Source organism: Phodopus roborovskii, unplaced genomic scaffold (assembly GCF_943737965.1).
Source record: "Phodopus roborovskii unplaced genomic scaffold, PHOROB, whole genome shotgun sequence".
In the NCBI taxonomy this organism is placed as follows: Eukaryota; Metazoa; Chordata; class Mammalia; order Rodentia; family Cricetidae; genus Phodopus; species Phodopus roborovskii.
The window spans coordinates 13,702,490-13,718,438 of NW_026126547.1; the positions used below are offsets into that span (position 1 = coordinate 13,702,490).

The following is a 15,949-nucleotide window of genomic DNA, read 5'->3' on the forward strand; positions in this document are numbered from 1 at the left end:
CAGGGCATGGTTTTTTCCAAATTTAAGCCAAGCAGAGGTGGCACATACATTTAATCCCAGTACTCGGGAGGCAGAGTCAGGCAGATCTCTGTGAGTTCGAGGCCAGCCTGGTCTACAGAGGGAGTTCCAGGACAGCCAGAGCTGTAACACAGAAAAACTCCATATCTCTCTCTCTTCCCCTTCCTCCCTCCCTCCCTTCTGTCTCTCTCTCTCATGTGTGTGTGTGTGTGTTGTGTTTGACAAAGGGTCTCACTCCACTATGAACTAAACTCTCTTCCTTTGCAAGAGTAGCTAACACTGTTAGCCATTTTTTCCAGCCTCCCTGCCTTAAATATATATATATATATATATATATATATATATATATTTTTTTTTTTTTTTTTTTTTTTAAAAAAGATTTATTTAGCTGGAAGCAATGACCCATGCCTGTAGTCTCAGCATTTGGGAGGGAGAGACAACAGGATCTCTGTGAGTTCCAGGCAAGTCTGGTCTAGACCAGGGGTACATAGTGATACCAAGTTTCAAACGTTTCTGTTCCTTTTAATCATAAGCAAGCATAACAAAAATGCCAAGTAGACTTTTAGTAATACTGTAGCTAAGCAGGGCAGCATCATCTACCATCTTTCCCTAATTTTCTGTAATCTTGATTTTGGAAAATGAGAGCCAATAGTGTATCTACACAAATTTGTAGTTTAGCATTTCTTCTAATGCTAAAATGATTCAAGAGATAGCAACCAAACCTGTTATTCTGAACTTTCCTGTTAAACACAATTGCTTGCCCATTTTTTTTTCCAAAGCTGATCATCAACATTTACTTTTCTGTGCATAGTTCAACTTACTAATTGTTCTGTGACAAGATTTAAAAAAAAATGTTTTGTTGGGTCTGGAAAAGAACCAAAATACAATACTCATGGTGTATTTTCTTCTTATGGCAAGTTATAGGGGCCAAGCAGTTTGTCTTGTTTCAGGGTTGGGGAAACACCCAAGTGCAAACTGGAACAGCTTGGGATTTCATGTTTTTTTTTTTTTTTTTTTTTTTTTTTAAGAGGGTGTGATTAAATCACACTAACATATCTATTTCTTCAACTAGTTTTTTTTAAAGTTGAGGATATTTAAAATCTACTCTTTTAGAGATTTTGAAATATACATTGTTAACTATGGCCACTGCGCTGTGCAACAAACCACTAACTTTTATTCATTTTAACCTAAGGGTGGTACATCTGGCCACCTTCTTGTCATGCCTTCACCCCCAACCCCTGGCAATCATCACACTCTGTTTCTACGTAAATTCATCTAGCTTTATAATCGGTTACAGATTTAAGAGGACTTTAAAGATAATTTTGTAGTTAAATATGGTGGGCTGTTAGCTTCGAAAATCAAAACAAACAAAAAAAGTGACTTACTGAAACTTGCACCAGTTTTTTCCAGTCACCTCCTGAGTTCCGTTTTCACTTTTGCTTTGTAAAATAGACTGTTGAAATGTGTGAAATTTATTTGTAGGCAAGAAATAGTTTCAAAGTGGAATGAGAACTTCATAAAATTAAGACAAACTCTCAAGTGAGTAAGGCTTTCCTTTCTTTCTTTTCTCCATACTGTGGTCTCCCTGAGTCCCAAGTCTCCTGACTCAACCAAAGGTGATTGGATACATTCATTCTAAGACAGTCCCTATTTTGTAGACTGTATTTTTACTATCCTCTCTAAACTCAGCAGGGATTCAAATGCTCTTAGGAATGACAAATAGATTTTAATAATAACCACACACACCCAGTTCTGTCTTTAGGCCAGGGACACCTGATTTAAGCGCCATGGAAAATGTGACAGGTGATTGAAGGTCTGAAACTGGGGGTGGGGTAGCCTCAAAAGGCCTCAAGTCTTGGAGGCCAGTGAGTGATTCGGGGTTGACCTTTAACCTTTGAAAGGCTTTAATTTTGGAAAACGGATCCACGTTTGTTTACTACGAGGGGCTGAGGGAGTAGGGAGAGGCGGGAGCTGGTGCTTTAATAGGTGTGGGTGCCTGGGAGTCGGTTGGTGTTGGGGGAGAGGGGTCCGCTCCAGCCTGCCCGCCCGCCCGCCCGCCCGCGGGGGACGGCGGAAGGCGACGCTCGGCTTCTCCGGGCAGCTTGGGCCGGGGAGCAGCGTGGGGCAGCGTAGCCCAGAGAGGACGTGTGCCTTCCCGAGGAGGCGCGGGGCAGCCCCCGCGCAGGGAGCGCCGGCCCCGCGGCCGACACGCCAGGCCCAGTCGGAGCCGCGCGCCGATCCCCCGCCCTCCCCGGTCCGGCCGCGGCCCTCCCGCCCCGGCGGAGCCGCGGTGGATTGTGGGCTGGGGGCTGCGGCGGCCTGGCGGCGGCCTGCTGCGCGCTCGCCGAGGACCCAGCCGCGCCGGGCCGGTGGCGTGAGGCGGGCGGCGGCGGCGCGGGGAGCCGGGGCGCCGGGGGCGGTGGTCGCGGCGCGGCGGCGGCGGCGGCTCCCCTGGAGGCCGGGGATGTGGGAGAGGCGGCGGCAGCAGCGGCGGAGGCGGCGCTGCGGACCCGGGGGAAACTGCTGGCTGACAGGACACCCGGGCGAGACGTGAGGGGCCCGCCGCGGCCGCTCTGCCCCCGAGCGGCGCTGGGCTCGAGAGGGCGGCCCTGTGCTCCCGGGCCCGCTGGCCAGCAGGCGCGGGGCGGAGGCGGGAAGCGGGCTCGGGCCCGGCGCGCAGGGCGGCGGCGGCGGCGGCCGCGGAGCAGCAGTCTCGGCGCGACGTGGAGGGATGGAGGCGGCGGTGCACTAGGCCTCGTCTGGGGCTGCCGCCCAGGACCGCAGGTAGGTGCCGGCCCCGCGCTCAGCGGCCACCCTCTCCCGACCCGGGGCCCGGAGGGCCGAGACCCCACCCCCTCCGCGCCCTCGGGCCCGGAGCCCAGCGAGTTTCGGTGCCGGTAACCGCACCGAGGCTTCCCTTCTCCCTGCCGCCACCACTTCCTTCTCGGCTCTCGCCGGGATCCGGGCCGGCAGCTGTGCCCCGCCGCTGCAGGCGTCCGGACGCAGGTCCGTGCTGGACCCCTCTCCCCTCTCCCGGATCCGGGATCAGAAACTTCCACCACTCCAAGACGCTAAGCCCAAACTTTCCCAATCCTTCCAGCCAGACATCAGCCCTCTTGGCGTCTTCTGATATAAAACAGAACCCTCTGGAGAATACTAGCCCACAGACCAACTCGGCGTTTTGTTTTGCAGTTTGGCATTGTAGTGTTGTAGTTTAAATAATTTAGGTTTGTTTTTTTACCCCCCTTCCAATTTTGCTTCCCATTCTCCATGGATACAAAGGCAGGCAGGCTCTCCCTGTTCTCCGTGGGTCGGTTGGGAACTTTTGCTTGACCATTATAATTAGCCACTTGGCCTGTCCATGTATAGTTTAGGGTGGTATTTTTAGAATTTTGCCCTATCAGAGTTGTGAAATGTTTTTTAAAAATCCTTTTTATAGACTAACTTTAGTTCTTGGTCTTTATAGAGACTTTTTTTTTTTTAACTTTGGAAGAATTAAATTGGAGTGTTTCTGTTTTCTAATTGGTTCCGTTTATTCATGCCAGTCTTAGCAATAAATGTTCACTGGGCAGGTGATGTCAGGATACATTATGCGGAGATGTGTGTGATAACTTAAGCTGTGGGTTTTGATGGACATTCAGTTTTATAAATGGGGAGTTCTAATTGGAGAGGTACCTTGGTTTCCTAGCAGGATGGAACATATGGGTTGATGTATTACAGTGTGTTGGTTTCCAAGAAGTGGCTTTTGATGCCTACACTGATCATCTTTAGGTAAAATTGATCAGTGTGTACCTGATAGTTGTGGTTTAGGACATTAGATGCTTACAATTTTATTGTAGTTTAGCTAGTTTTAAAATCAACAGTGTCTGACAACCTTAGAGCTGTTACAGTAACAGTTCACAGTAAAACTAAACACTATCCGGTTTTGTTGTTAATACTCAAATAATTCGTTCTTGTGGTATTGTTACTAAAGCATTTGGGTTTCTAAAGTGATTTTCATTGTTGTCAAAACTATAACTGGCAAAATTATTTCATTTATGGGAAAAGAGGATTAAATTTATATATATTTATGTTTCGAAAAAGTCGAATTTTATTTATGAATGAGTTTTTGTTACTATCAGATCTTACATAACCCATGAAAGAACAATTTGCAGAACCTATACTTAATCACACTTCTTTTCCCGCCAGTAAAGTTGACTATAACTTTTTCCTACTTTTTTTAAAGACAGCTTTATGGAGGTAACAACATACTGTAAAGTTCATGCATTTTAATCCACTGGTATTTTGGTTTTATTTATTCTTTAGACTGTGGTGAAGCTGTAATCCAGAGCCTTGTGAAAGATAGCTAGGAGAGGGGCTCCACCACAAGCTGCATTCCATACAGTGTTGAGTATATTTACTGTGTGCTTGTCACTATTGTTTTTGAACAACCTCTCCTTAACCCTTTCATACCCATTAACAGTTACTCCTCCTTTTCCCACCTAACCTCCACCTGCCTCCAGGCAGCCACTAATCTACTTTTTATTTCAATATTTGCTTAATGTGCGTCTTTCACATAAATGATATGAAATCATAGCTTTTTGAAAAATTATTTTAAAGTCAATTTACATTAATACTTTTTTAAAATTTGGGTCAAGGAGTAAGCAACTGATCTGGAGAATAGTAAAGAAAACTGTGAACAACTGATAGACTATTCATTTGTGTTATTGTAAGGTTTGGAGCAAGAAGGAAAAAGCATGAATGGGTTTGGGGATCTTAAGAGTTAATTTGATCAGCTGAGGGGTCAGCCAGTGAGAAGTTGGATCAGATCTTACATTGCTAATGTTTTTAAAAATCCAAAAATTTAAAAACAATTTAAAGCATTGTAATTAACAAAGGCTATTTGGAGTCCTAACATGTAAAGCAGTATCTCTCCAAGCATGGTTTTGTTCTTCACAGAACTTTTGGAAATGTCTGGAGATGATCTTGATTATTGAAATAGCATCTAATGAAGGATGTTAGTTAAGTGTTATAAATGTATAGAACTCCTCCCCCAAGACTACTGGATCAAAGTGTCAATAGTAATGATTTAACCTGTGATCTGTATGACTGTGGTAAGGGCTTGATCTATTGCTGTGTAGTCCCATTGGATATTGTTTGGTGGTTTAGAGAAATCATCTAGCAACTCTCTTTAGCCAGGTAGCAGTTGGAGGCAAAGCAAAAGGAAAGAATGCGATATAATGTATATATTCTTGAATATGTTTAGTTGTCAGATCTGAAGAAAAATACATTTTTTGGGGGCTGGAAAGATGACTTAATAATTAAGAACCTTGGCTACTCTTTGAGAGGACCTGAATTTAGTTCCTATAGCTGTCTGTGATTCCAGTTCCAGGGGATCTGATGCCCTCTTCTGGCCTTGTTGGACACCAGGCATATATGTGATACACAGACATGCAGGCAAAACATTCTTACACATAAAATAAAATACCTTTAAAAGACAAAAAAGAAAAATACCTTTTCCTTTTGAAATATCAGCTTTACATTACTATAAAATTGAACTACTGTGTTTTGAATTGATTATTATTGCATAGGTTTTTTGAAATTAGAAATAAACACATGATATTTTCTTCTTTAGCAAGAATGATCCTACCTTCACCATACCCCTAGCCCTACTTCCTGGTAACTGTCAAGATGCTAAATGTCTGAATAGTTAATGTATGCATGTAAGTATGTAGTATGTACCATGTAGTACATGCCCATAAATTTTCACATTTTTACACTATATTGTCCAAATCTCATTACTACTTCTCATTTGGGTCTCAGTTTTGGACCTGTCTTGGAACTAGTTCTGTAGGCTGGCCTCGAACTCACAGAGATCCTCCTGCCTCTGCCTCCCGAGTGCTGGGACTATAGGCGAGCTCCACCAACACCCGGTTTTATTCTAATTATTTTTTAAAAACATTTTAAATCTTTTGAGACAGGATCTCCTTGTATAGTTCTGGCTGACCTGGAACTTAGCATGCATACCAGGCTGGCTGGACTTTGCTGTGATCCTTCTTTCCTCCTAAGTACTAGGACTATAGGCATGTGATACTGTGCTTGACTTTTAGGTGATAAAAGATGGTAAGTTCTCCTTTGTTGTTTACTATCCGTGAGACTTTAGTGAAATTATTAAATGTGTCTAGGCTTCAATTTTCCCATGTAGAAAATAGTGAGTGTGGTTGATAATTACTGTATTACAAAATTATTGTCAATGTAAAAGAGTTTATGTGTAGTGAGATACTGTGTCTGGGGAGCCGAATAGTCCAGTTGGGAGATCATTAGCCTGAAGATGCTTTGTCAGGTCTAACTGTGGAAGAGTTTTTCAGAAGAAAAAATTATCAAGCCCAGTAAAGAGGTAGCAAGGCCATGAACAGTGACAGCTGCTGGGAGAAGAGAATTGCTAAGAATGTCTCTATCCCTGCTTGCCTTCCTTCCTCCCTCCCTAAGCTCCTTACTCTAGAGACTGATGTCAGTGGTGTGTCATGTTAGCTTATTGCAGGATTTCTATCTGGTTTTCTTTCTGGTCTTTTTCTCAATATCCCCTGTTCTGTAGTCATTGGTCTTTCTAAAGGGTAAATCTGATCATCTCATTTGTCTCTTAAATTATTTCTAACTTTCTTTTATATTTAAGATGAAATTTACATTTCTTATTCCTTTAAGATGCATGAGTTCCTTTCCTAGTTTACCTTTATAACCCCAAAGACGCTCCACAATCCCCCACTCCCAAATATGTAATTTTTAAAGGTATTTTGAATGATTTATGGTTCCTGACAATAGATTCTCTTCCACATCTTTTGCACATAGTGTTTGCCATTTCTAGAACTTCTCCCTGTCACCTCCTTCTCCAGCATTGGTCTGACTCATTTCTTACCTTCAGTTCTCGGTAAGCTGGCATTGGCTTTACTTTTTTACACATTTATTTATGTGCATGGGTGTTTTGTCTGTCTGTTTTTTACCTTGTGTGTGTCTGGTACCCTTAGAGAACAGAAGACTGTATTGCATACCCTGGGACTATTGTGAGCTGCCATGTGGGTGCTGAGAATTGATCCTGGGTTCTCTGAAAGAGCAGCCAGCGCACTTGACTACTAAGCCATCTCTCCAGCCCCCTGGCCTTTGCTTTCTATTATTTAAGATTTGTAACCCATAGGTCAGTTGAAAGACTGGTGGAGTGAGCACCCATAATCCCACATATTTCTTTTTTTACAAAGCTTGTAGAAGTTTCCCCCATCTTCAAACATGTACCTCATAAAAATATTGTAAGGATCACAAGCATGTCATCTAAGAGTGTCAGCATTTGCTTGGTGGCATTATTTGACAAAGACCCAACACTTGGGTCTTCCCAGTTGTCTACACTTTTCTCACTTCATCTTCCCCACTCTGTCACCATGGACCCTATGGTGAAAATAACTTAAGGAAGAGCTGTCAGGCTGGGGAGATGGCAGGCGTTTCCTCTCCATATAAAAGTGTCCCTGGTTGCCATATATACATAACGCCTACATTCTTGATGTAGGATGTGGATGTCTATTCTTTTCAGGGTTAACTCACTGTCCCAATAGTCACCAATTCCAGTGTCTTCAGTCTCTTCCTAAGTCCAGTCGTTCCACTCCAAAGAAGTTTAAGTCCCAAATTAGTATTTTGCTCATCAAACCTGTCCCTTGGGGCTGCTACTTCTTGGTTCCCCTTCACTGGCAAACCCCGTGGCCACCTCCTTAGCAGCTTGTTTCCATTTCAGCACTCACCTGGCTCAGGAAAAAAAGAAAAACCTGCTCATTAAATTAAGTAGCATACATACATACATATATATATTCTAGTCTTCCTCAATATTTGCACTAGAGACCGAGTAGGCCTGTGACTATGAATTACTTTTAGTAACTACTATAATGCTGTTAAGAGTTTCTAATGAGTCTATAGGAAAAAAAGGACATCACTTTCATTTTGAATATTATAACAGAATGTCATTAGGAGTCATTTTATTGCTTCATTCTTTTAATAGAACTGTAATATTTGTTTTACACCAGGACCCTGGGTTATGTCTCAGGTTCTTGGTCACCTAATCCTTGTTGGTATGGATTGTATCTAGTGGAATGTGCCTTCCGTCAAACCAGGTACTGGTTGGTTACTATAAGGATTCAGACATTATGCTGGCTTGCCCATCACCTGGCAGAATGCTCTCAGGCAGTACCCTGGTCAGCCCAGGTGCAAAGGACCCCTTTAAAAGAAAGACCTCCCCCAGTTAACTCTCTTTCCCTGCTCCTCTCTTGCCTGCTCTCTTTCCCAGAGTTCCCATGGGGCAGACAGGACTTTTCCTGTCTCCCTTCTCTCTTCTCTGTGTCTCTCTGTGTCCCTGTGTCTCTTTACCTCTTTTCTCTTTCCTTCCCCTTCCCTCCATTTCTAACAAAACTTTTCACTTACGCTTTGTCTGCCTGGCATGTTTGTCCCTCTGCCTTAGTCACCCTCGCCTTCCATGGAATCCACCGAGGTTCCTCCCATATTATTCATAACAGTTACTCCTACAAGCTTTGTACCATCATTGTGGCTGGGCTGGTGTTGCCATTATAAATGTGCACCACGATATCCAGCCAATTAATTTGTGTCTCTTGAAAGCCCATATCATTATAGTTGAATTTTAGCTTCAGCATTGAGATTGCTGTGAGCAGTGATGTATGTGTTATGCAGTTAAATCCAAATACTTTATGATTAGTAGCTTCTTCCTGCTGGTAAATTTTAAATAGTATAGAAGTATATTGTTATTTGTGTCTCAGTTCTATGAAAGAAACTTCACCTATACCATTACAAGAAATTGGCCTTAAAAATTCTGAAAATATGAAGTATGTCTCAGAATATGAGCTATTTTAAGAATTTTGTAGGCAAGACTCAAGAAACCAATTACAGGTGAGATTAAAGAAAACGTGGTAGAGAGAGGAGGTGGCCAGAGGACTGTGTTGACTAGTACCTCTCCTGACTTCTATCAAACTGATATTTGGTAGGACATTGCAAGTATGGTTATTAATGTTTTTGTTTTCGAGACAGGGTTTCCCTGTGTAGCCCTTGCTGTCTTGGAACTCACTCTGTAGACCAAGCTGGTCTTGAACTCACAGAGATCTGTCTGCCTCTGACTCACAAGTGCTGGGATTAAAGGTGTGTGCCACCATAGCCTGGCTGTTTTTCTTATGTATATCAGTTAATTCTAGATTTGGGAAAACCAATTTTGCTGGGTTTTTTCTTTTTTCTTTTTCTTTTTTTTTTTCTTTTAAGCAGTGAGAATTGAACTCACTCATCCTTACTGGTCTTTATCCCTCACATTCTTCCTAAATTTAAACCCAAAAGTGTATTTAAAAAGTTAGTGCTGTCTCAGTGGGGTGTGGGTCTCAATTTTATAATCTTAAATTACAAATAGGCATGTTATAAAAGATCATTGTATAGGTCAGTTATTTCAAATTCATAGCATTTCTTTTTTTGTTTTGTTTTTTAGAGACAGGATTTCTCTGTGTAGCTTTGTAGACCAGGCTGGCCTCGAATCTGCCTGTCTCTGCCTCCCAAGTGCTGGGATTTAAGGCGTGTATCATCACTGCCTGGCTCAGAACACATTTGTTGTTGAAAGTAGTAGGATGTTTGCCCATCATAACTTGTTTTCCTGGTTGGAGTGGTGCTATTGCCCCTTTGCTAAGAAGAATACAGTACATTACACTGATGAAAGTATGTACTATATGACCTTTAAGGAAGAGCCTAGTCCTAGTCTTATAGAATTCTTTTCAATATTAGATTTGAATTATTTCTGTCACTTAACATAGAATAGCCAGGTGTGGCTATGCCCATGCTCCAGGTGCTAGGGAAACTGAGACAGGATGGTAAGTTCTAGACCAGCTTATATTAAAAGTGTTCAAGGCCAACCTGGGCCTGAGACTGTCTTCCCCCCACACCCCCAAAAAATGTGAGACATAAATAATAGTTGTAATAGTAAATTGTTTTGAACTAAAGAGACTGAGTGGTATAGAAACAGAAACATGGAATTTAGACCAAAAAAGTTCAAATTCAAATTTCATATTCATAATTACTTACCTAAATATTTTGAAACCAGGTTACTTCTGAACCTATTTCTTTTACCATATAATGGAAATCATAAAAATGCATTTATAAGATTGTTTTGAAGATCAGCAAAATAATCCGAATGGAGGCAAGCAATTATGAACTGCGTAGTGTTTAGTAAAAATACTGACAATGGCATTTTTTTTAAAACTGCTTTTTTGTATTGCTTCCTTCATGACATCTTTGTTTTATTCATTAATAATATATACCTCACTTCCTTTTTGATGTGAGATTTCAGAAAGCCTTAGAACTAGTTGTGGGAGTCTCAGCTGACCTCTTTCCTAACTCCCCAAGATAAAAGCATTTGCTACAGGAGTAGGATGGGAAGCAACTGCTCTTGTAGGTCAGTTTGCTGGGTCATTGCCTAGTCCTGTCTTGATCTCCAGTTGGGGCACTAGCCTGAAGTGCGTCATGATCCCTGGGGTTTTGATCTGCTGATTCTCTCTCTCCTTCCCCTTTTCCAGGTTTGTTATTGCTTTCCAGTACTCCCCCTCTTCTTTCTATGTGCATGCAATGAGAACCATTGTGCTGTAACTTGGCTGCTTTTCTTCCCTTGGTTTTGCTGCTGCTTGTCGGCAAGCCAACCCCTCAACCCCCCTCCCCCCCCAGTCTCAAGGCTGGGGCTAAACAAGAAATGGAAGTCCATGTTAAACAGTAAAGTTTGAATGGGGAGGTGTGGATGCTCAGTTTTTCTTGGTTTAATAGCTAAGATGTATGCAGTACTAGCAGTTGTAGTCATTTATTGTCTTCCATATTGCAATCATTGTGTCATGAGCTTGCAGAAGATACTTAAGTCTTACAACATCCCTGTGTGTTATTTCTTTTACAAATGAGGACACTAAAATGTCTAGAGATAAGAGAGCTATCAAATGTCATATAACTAGATACATGTCTTTAAGTCTGTATGGCCAGTTTTCTTAAGCATTGTTTTGTGTTTCAGGAAAGGTCGAAAGCTAGAATCAAGTTTTAGAAAGTCAGGTGCTATTTTGTAAATATATTATGGACTTAGGTTTTTATATTATTTTTGAATGTATGAACCCATGGGAGCCATTGTTATTATTTGTTCATCTAGGGAACATTCATAAAGTTTATAAATTGCTTAGACTTAGTGCTAGGAGTAGTATAGTATAACAAAAATAATTAAAACTCAAAGACAGATATTGGGGTTCAAGTTGAAGGTCAGAGAAGCAAAGCAGCCAAGCTACCAGAGAACTCTCACTTCTACCAGGGCTAGGGCGATCCTGACCTCAAGGTGGCTGGAGACTTAATTGCCCAGACTGACTATTGAATGCCCTGCTCCTATTTTATATACTTCTCTAGTGCTAGGATTAAAGGTGTGAGCTCTATTTCTCTTTTAGACTGATTCACTCTCATGTAGCCCTGGGTGGCCTTGCACTCAGAGAGCTCCATCTGCCTCTGTCTCCTGAGTCCTGGGATTAAAGGTGTGTACCACTGTTGCCCAGCTTCTATGGCTATGGCTAGCTTTGCATTCTGATCTTTAGGCAAGCTTTATTAAATCATAAACAATATATCACCAGAGCATAGGACAGTAAATGAGGCAAATACAAGTTTTTATAGTAATAGACAGGAGAGTCCCCTGTAACACGAAAAAGTACTATAAAGATCATAAAGTACTAGTTTGGATCAGAGGGATGAAGGGCTGGGATGATATGTTTAGAAATTGGACAGTTGTCAGGAAAGATCTGCTATCCCACTAGGCAGAATCAAGTCACTGTTAACATTATGTTTTGTCTTCTGTACATTATGCCTTGTCACCAAATATTTTTGTATAAGGAGATTTGCTAGATGTTCTTTTTTATGATACCACAAGTAAGGTTCTTGAAATAGTAGCTGAACCTTTTCTTGGAGAAAGGGTCTTGCTCTGTAGCCCAGGCTGGCCTCACACTTTTAGTGTTTCCTCAACTGTTCAAATGCGGACTGACATTCACCTGGCTTTGACTCTTGCTTTTTCTTCATCTGTTCTGAATCAATCTTTGCAGTCTGATTTTTACTCCCATTGGTTTTTTTTTTGTCTTTTCTGTTTCTCATAATTTGTTTACTGGTGCATTTTGGTCTGTTAATTTTTTCTTACTTTTTCTCCCACCTTTGAAAAAATTTTAAAAATACTTGTAAATGTGCATACACACATACGCACACACAAGGATATTTGAGATTGTCTGCATGAGAGGCTGTTTGTGTATTCATTGTACCCACAGAGGCCGAAAGAGGGTGTTGGATCCCCTGGACCTGGAGTTACAGGTGTATCTGAGTTTGAGGCCAGCCTGATCTACAGAGCGAGTTCCAGTATGGCCAGGACATTTGCCATCAGAATTGACAATGGTATCCCTCACTAAGCACCTCTTTCTGATGAGTTAATTTACATGAATGGTTGAGTGGATTAGTAAATCATTTTATCTTGCTTTTTTGTCCCCCCCCCCCCCCCGCGCAATGTTCCTAATATTTTGTTTCCTTCCTATAGACCTGTGCCCAGCTGGGTGGGCTCAGAGCAGGGGGTCACTATTCACCAGATTTCAGGTGGGGAATGAGAAAGTCTTGGCCCACCTCCAGCCCCTCCACAGAACATGGAGGAAGATCTAGTCTTTTCTGGACATCCAGGTAGGGAGGGGAAGGATCCTCGAATTCAGGCTCACTGATGTTTAGTTGTGTTTGGAGAAGTATTCCTTGCTGTCATCCACATTGGGTTTGATGGTGTCACTGCCAAGCCGGTAGGACAGACTTCCCCATGTTCATCTGTATCCTGAAAGCCTGGACTAGTTGAAGAGCCTCATCCACAGAGTCCCACTAGTAGTCATTGACTGTGATCTGACGAAGGACACCCGTGGCATCGATGATAAAGAGGCCCCTCATCAGTTTTCAACACTCCATAATTTTTGGACAAGATTCTGGTCACATCAGCAGGCAGGGGGATGTTCAGGGGGCCGAAGCCTTCCTCCTTTCATGGAGTGTTGATCCACGGCAGGTGTGTGAACTGGGAGTCCACAGACACTCCGAGCACCTCGCAGCCCAGCTTTCGGAAGTCCTCAGTGTGGTTGCTAAAAGCGATGATCTCCGTGGTAGAAAAAGAGGACCATGTACTTCCCTCTGTAGTCCGAAAGCTTGACTTCCTTGAAGGTGCCCTATACCACTGCAGTGCTGTGAAGTCAGAGGCTGGCTTTCTGATGTGCGCATTGCTGGAGGCCATGACAGCATGGGCAAGAGCCAGACTCATGGACGACAGGACACAAAGCACAGAGATCTCAGAGTCAACCATTTTATCTTGTTTTGACTAAAGAAATTGTAACAATTACCCTAAAATAATTCCTGCAGAGAAATCTTAGATGAAGGATAATCCTAATAAATGGAAGCATAAGTAAATTAAAAACTACAGCACTGGTTTGCCTGTTCCTAGTATTAGTGCTTTGGTAGCCATATATAAATCTCTATAAAGAGTTCTCAAATGGGGTTGGAGGGATGGCTCTACCATTAAGAGCACTGACTGTTCGTACAGAGGTCCTAAATTCAATTCCCAGCAACCACATGCGGCTCAGAACAATCTGTAATAAGACCTGATTCCCTCTTCTGGCCTGCAGGAACACATGCAGACAGAACCACTGTCTACATAGTAAATCCTAAAAAGTAAAAGAACTAAGAGTTGCCAAGCTTTATTTATTTATTTATTTATTTATTTATTTATTTATTTATTTATTGTTTTTTTGAGACAGGGTTTCTCTGGAGGCTGTCCAGGAACTCACTTTGTAGACCAGGCTGGTCTCCAACTCACAGAGATCCACCTGCCTCTGCCTCCTGAGTGCTGGGATTACAGGTGTGTGCCACCACTGCCCTGCCTGCCCTGCCTTGTCAGGCTCAATTGTACCTTTTTTTTTGTTTGTTTGTTTGTGAGAAGGAAAAATGTCCCAAGTTTGCTTATGGCATATGACTAACAGTAGTATTTAGCAAAACAGGTAGTTTAACAGTGTGCTTTGTTTTTGTGTATTTTCTTTGTGTGTGTTATATATGTACACACATAAAGATATATACACAGCATATATACGTATGTATGTATGTAGTATGTGAGTGTGTGTACATGCATGTGGAAGCCAGTGGGGACAGCCTTGGGTATTGTTCTCAGGTACTGTCAACCTTTTAGAACTTGAGGTAGTGTCTCTCACTAGTCTGGAACTCAACAAGTAGTCTAGGCTGACTGGCTAGAGAGCCGGAAGTCTCCCTGTCCATCACTCTGCACCAGGATTACATGTGCACACTACCATGCCCATCTGTTTTTTTTAGTGCAGGTTTTGAGGATCAAACTCAGGTCTTCAAGTTTGCAAACACTTACTGACTGAGTTATGCTCCTCGTCCCTGCAATCTTACTATTAATGTATTATTGTTATATTATGGCTAATTAACCATTTCCTCCTAAATTAAGAGTTTGATTGTTTGACCTTTTTTTTTCTCTTTTAAAAATACTGGGATTATTATTGAATTTACAATACTAGAGATAGAGCCCAAGCTCTCCATGCATGCTGGTCATGTACTGTACCACTTAATCATGTCCCCTTGTACTGGCTAATTTTGTGTCTACTGTATACAAGCTAACATCATCTGGGTAAAGGAAACCTCAGTTTATAAAACACCTTTATCAGATTGGCCTGTAGGAAAGCCTGTAGTTTGGAAGAGTTCAGCCCACCATGAGCTGTGCCACTCCTGGGTAGATGGTTCTTTGTTATAAAAAACCGACCTGATGAAGACATGGGGAACAAGCCAGTAAGCATCATTCCTCCAGGACCTCTGTTCCAGTAACTGCCTCACGGTCCTTTCCTCGAAAGTTGCTTTTGGTCACAGCTTTTATCACAGCAATGAAAAGCAAACCAGAGCACCTCCACGGTTTTACTTTTTTTTTTTTTTTTTTTTGGACAGGGTATGGTTTTGAACTCACTCTGGAGTGTAAGTGGGCCTTGACGTTCAGTCCTCCTGTCTTAGTCTCTCTAGAGTATGGGCTGAGAACATGACCACTCTAAGGTATGGCTATTGTAGGTAAGAGGGGGAGAGTACAGCCAGAGGCATCTGGGAGAGTATAGAGCAGAGAGAGCAAGTAGTAGACTGAACACAGCCAGCAACTGGGCATGGCCATGAGAGGAGAGATGGGGAGAGAGGAAGAGAAGATGATGACCAAGAGTGAAGGGCAAGCATGCATAGCTGAAAGGGATAACAGGGATATAAGGGACTGGGAAGCCTGTGAGCTGGAGAAGTTTAGGGTAGGGGTGGGGTGAGAAGAGCCAGGATGCCAGCGTGGGCTGTGGAATTTGTAACAGGTAACTTGTGATACTAAGGGAGCCCGGAGGCCAGCGTGTGCTTTGGTGTGCTGACAGGTCACAGCCATTTGCCCTGAATCTCTTTTGGACCTGATCTGATAGCTAAGATTACAGGCCAGTGCTGGAATTATTTTTATTCGCATTTTCAAATGTGTATATATTTGTTTTCTTTGGGCATGCAATCTAGAAATGAAACTTAAACCTTTTATGGGAGAAAGAGGAGAAGATGGTATGAATGTTTTAGAAGGGCATAGCCTTCCCAAAGACGAAGTAGCCTGGACAGCATCTTAAAGGATAATTGGGCCACTCTTTCTGGAAGACTTTATTCATAGGAAATAAGGGATAAGACTATAAAAAAGGAAAACAAGTCAATATTAGATTATAAATGTCTTTAGTATCACATAATGAAATTTGAGATTTCTGTGGGAAGCATTTTTTTAAAAGTTTTTTGAGATGAACTATAATAGGATGAAAACTTCTTAGTAGATGAATCCTAAAACTAGTATAGTAGT

The 15,949-nt window shown here is 42.3% G+C and overlaps 1 protein-coding gene and 1 pseudogene across 4 annotated transcripts in view; one reads left to right on the forward strand and one right to left on the reverse strand.

The window, feature by feature from the left end:
* The first annotated feature begins 2,657 nt into the window (after window positions 1–2,657).
* The window catches only part of Vps54 (VPS54 subunit of GARP complex), a 79,648-nt gene continuing 66,356 nt past the window's right edge, over window positions 2,658–15,949 (forward strand). For all 4 annotated transcript variants that reach the window (XM_051200615.1, XM_051200617.1, XM_051200618.1 and 1 more), the window contains exon 1: window positions 2,658–2,802. The gene's annotated coding sequence lies outside the window, so the exon portion shown is untranslated. The remainder of the gene's footprint in view (window positions 2,803–15,949) is intronic.
* LOC127233947 (peroxiredoxin-2-like) lies at window positions 12,783–13,327 on the reverse strand (annotated as a pseudogene).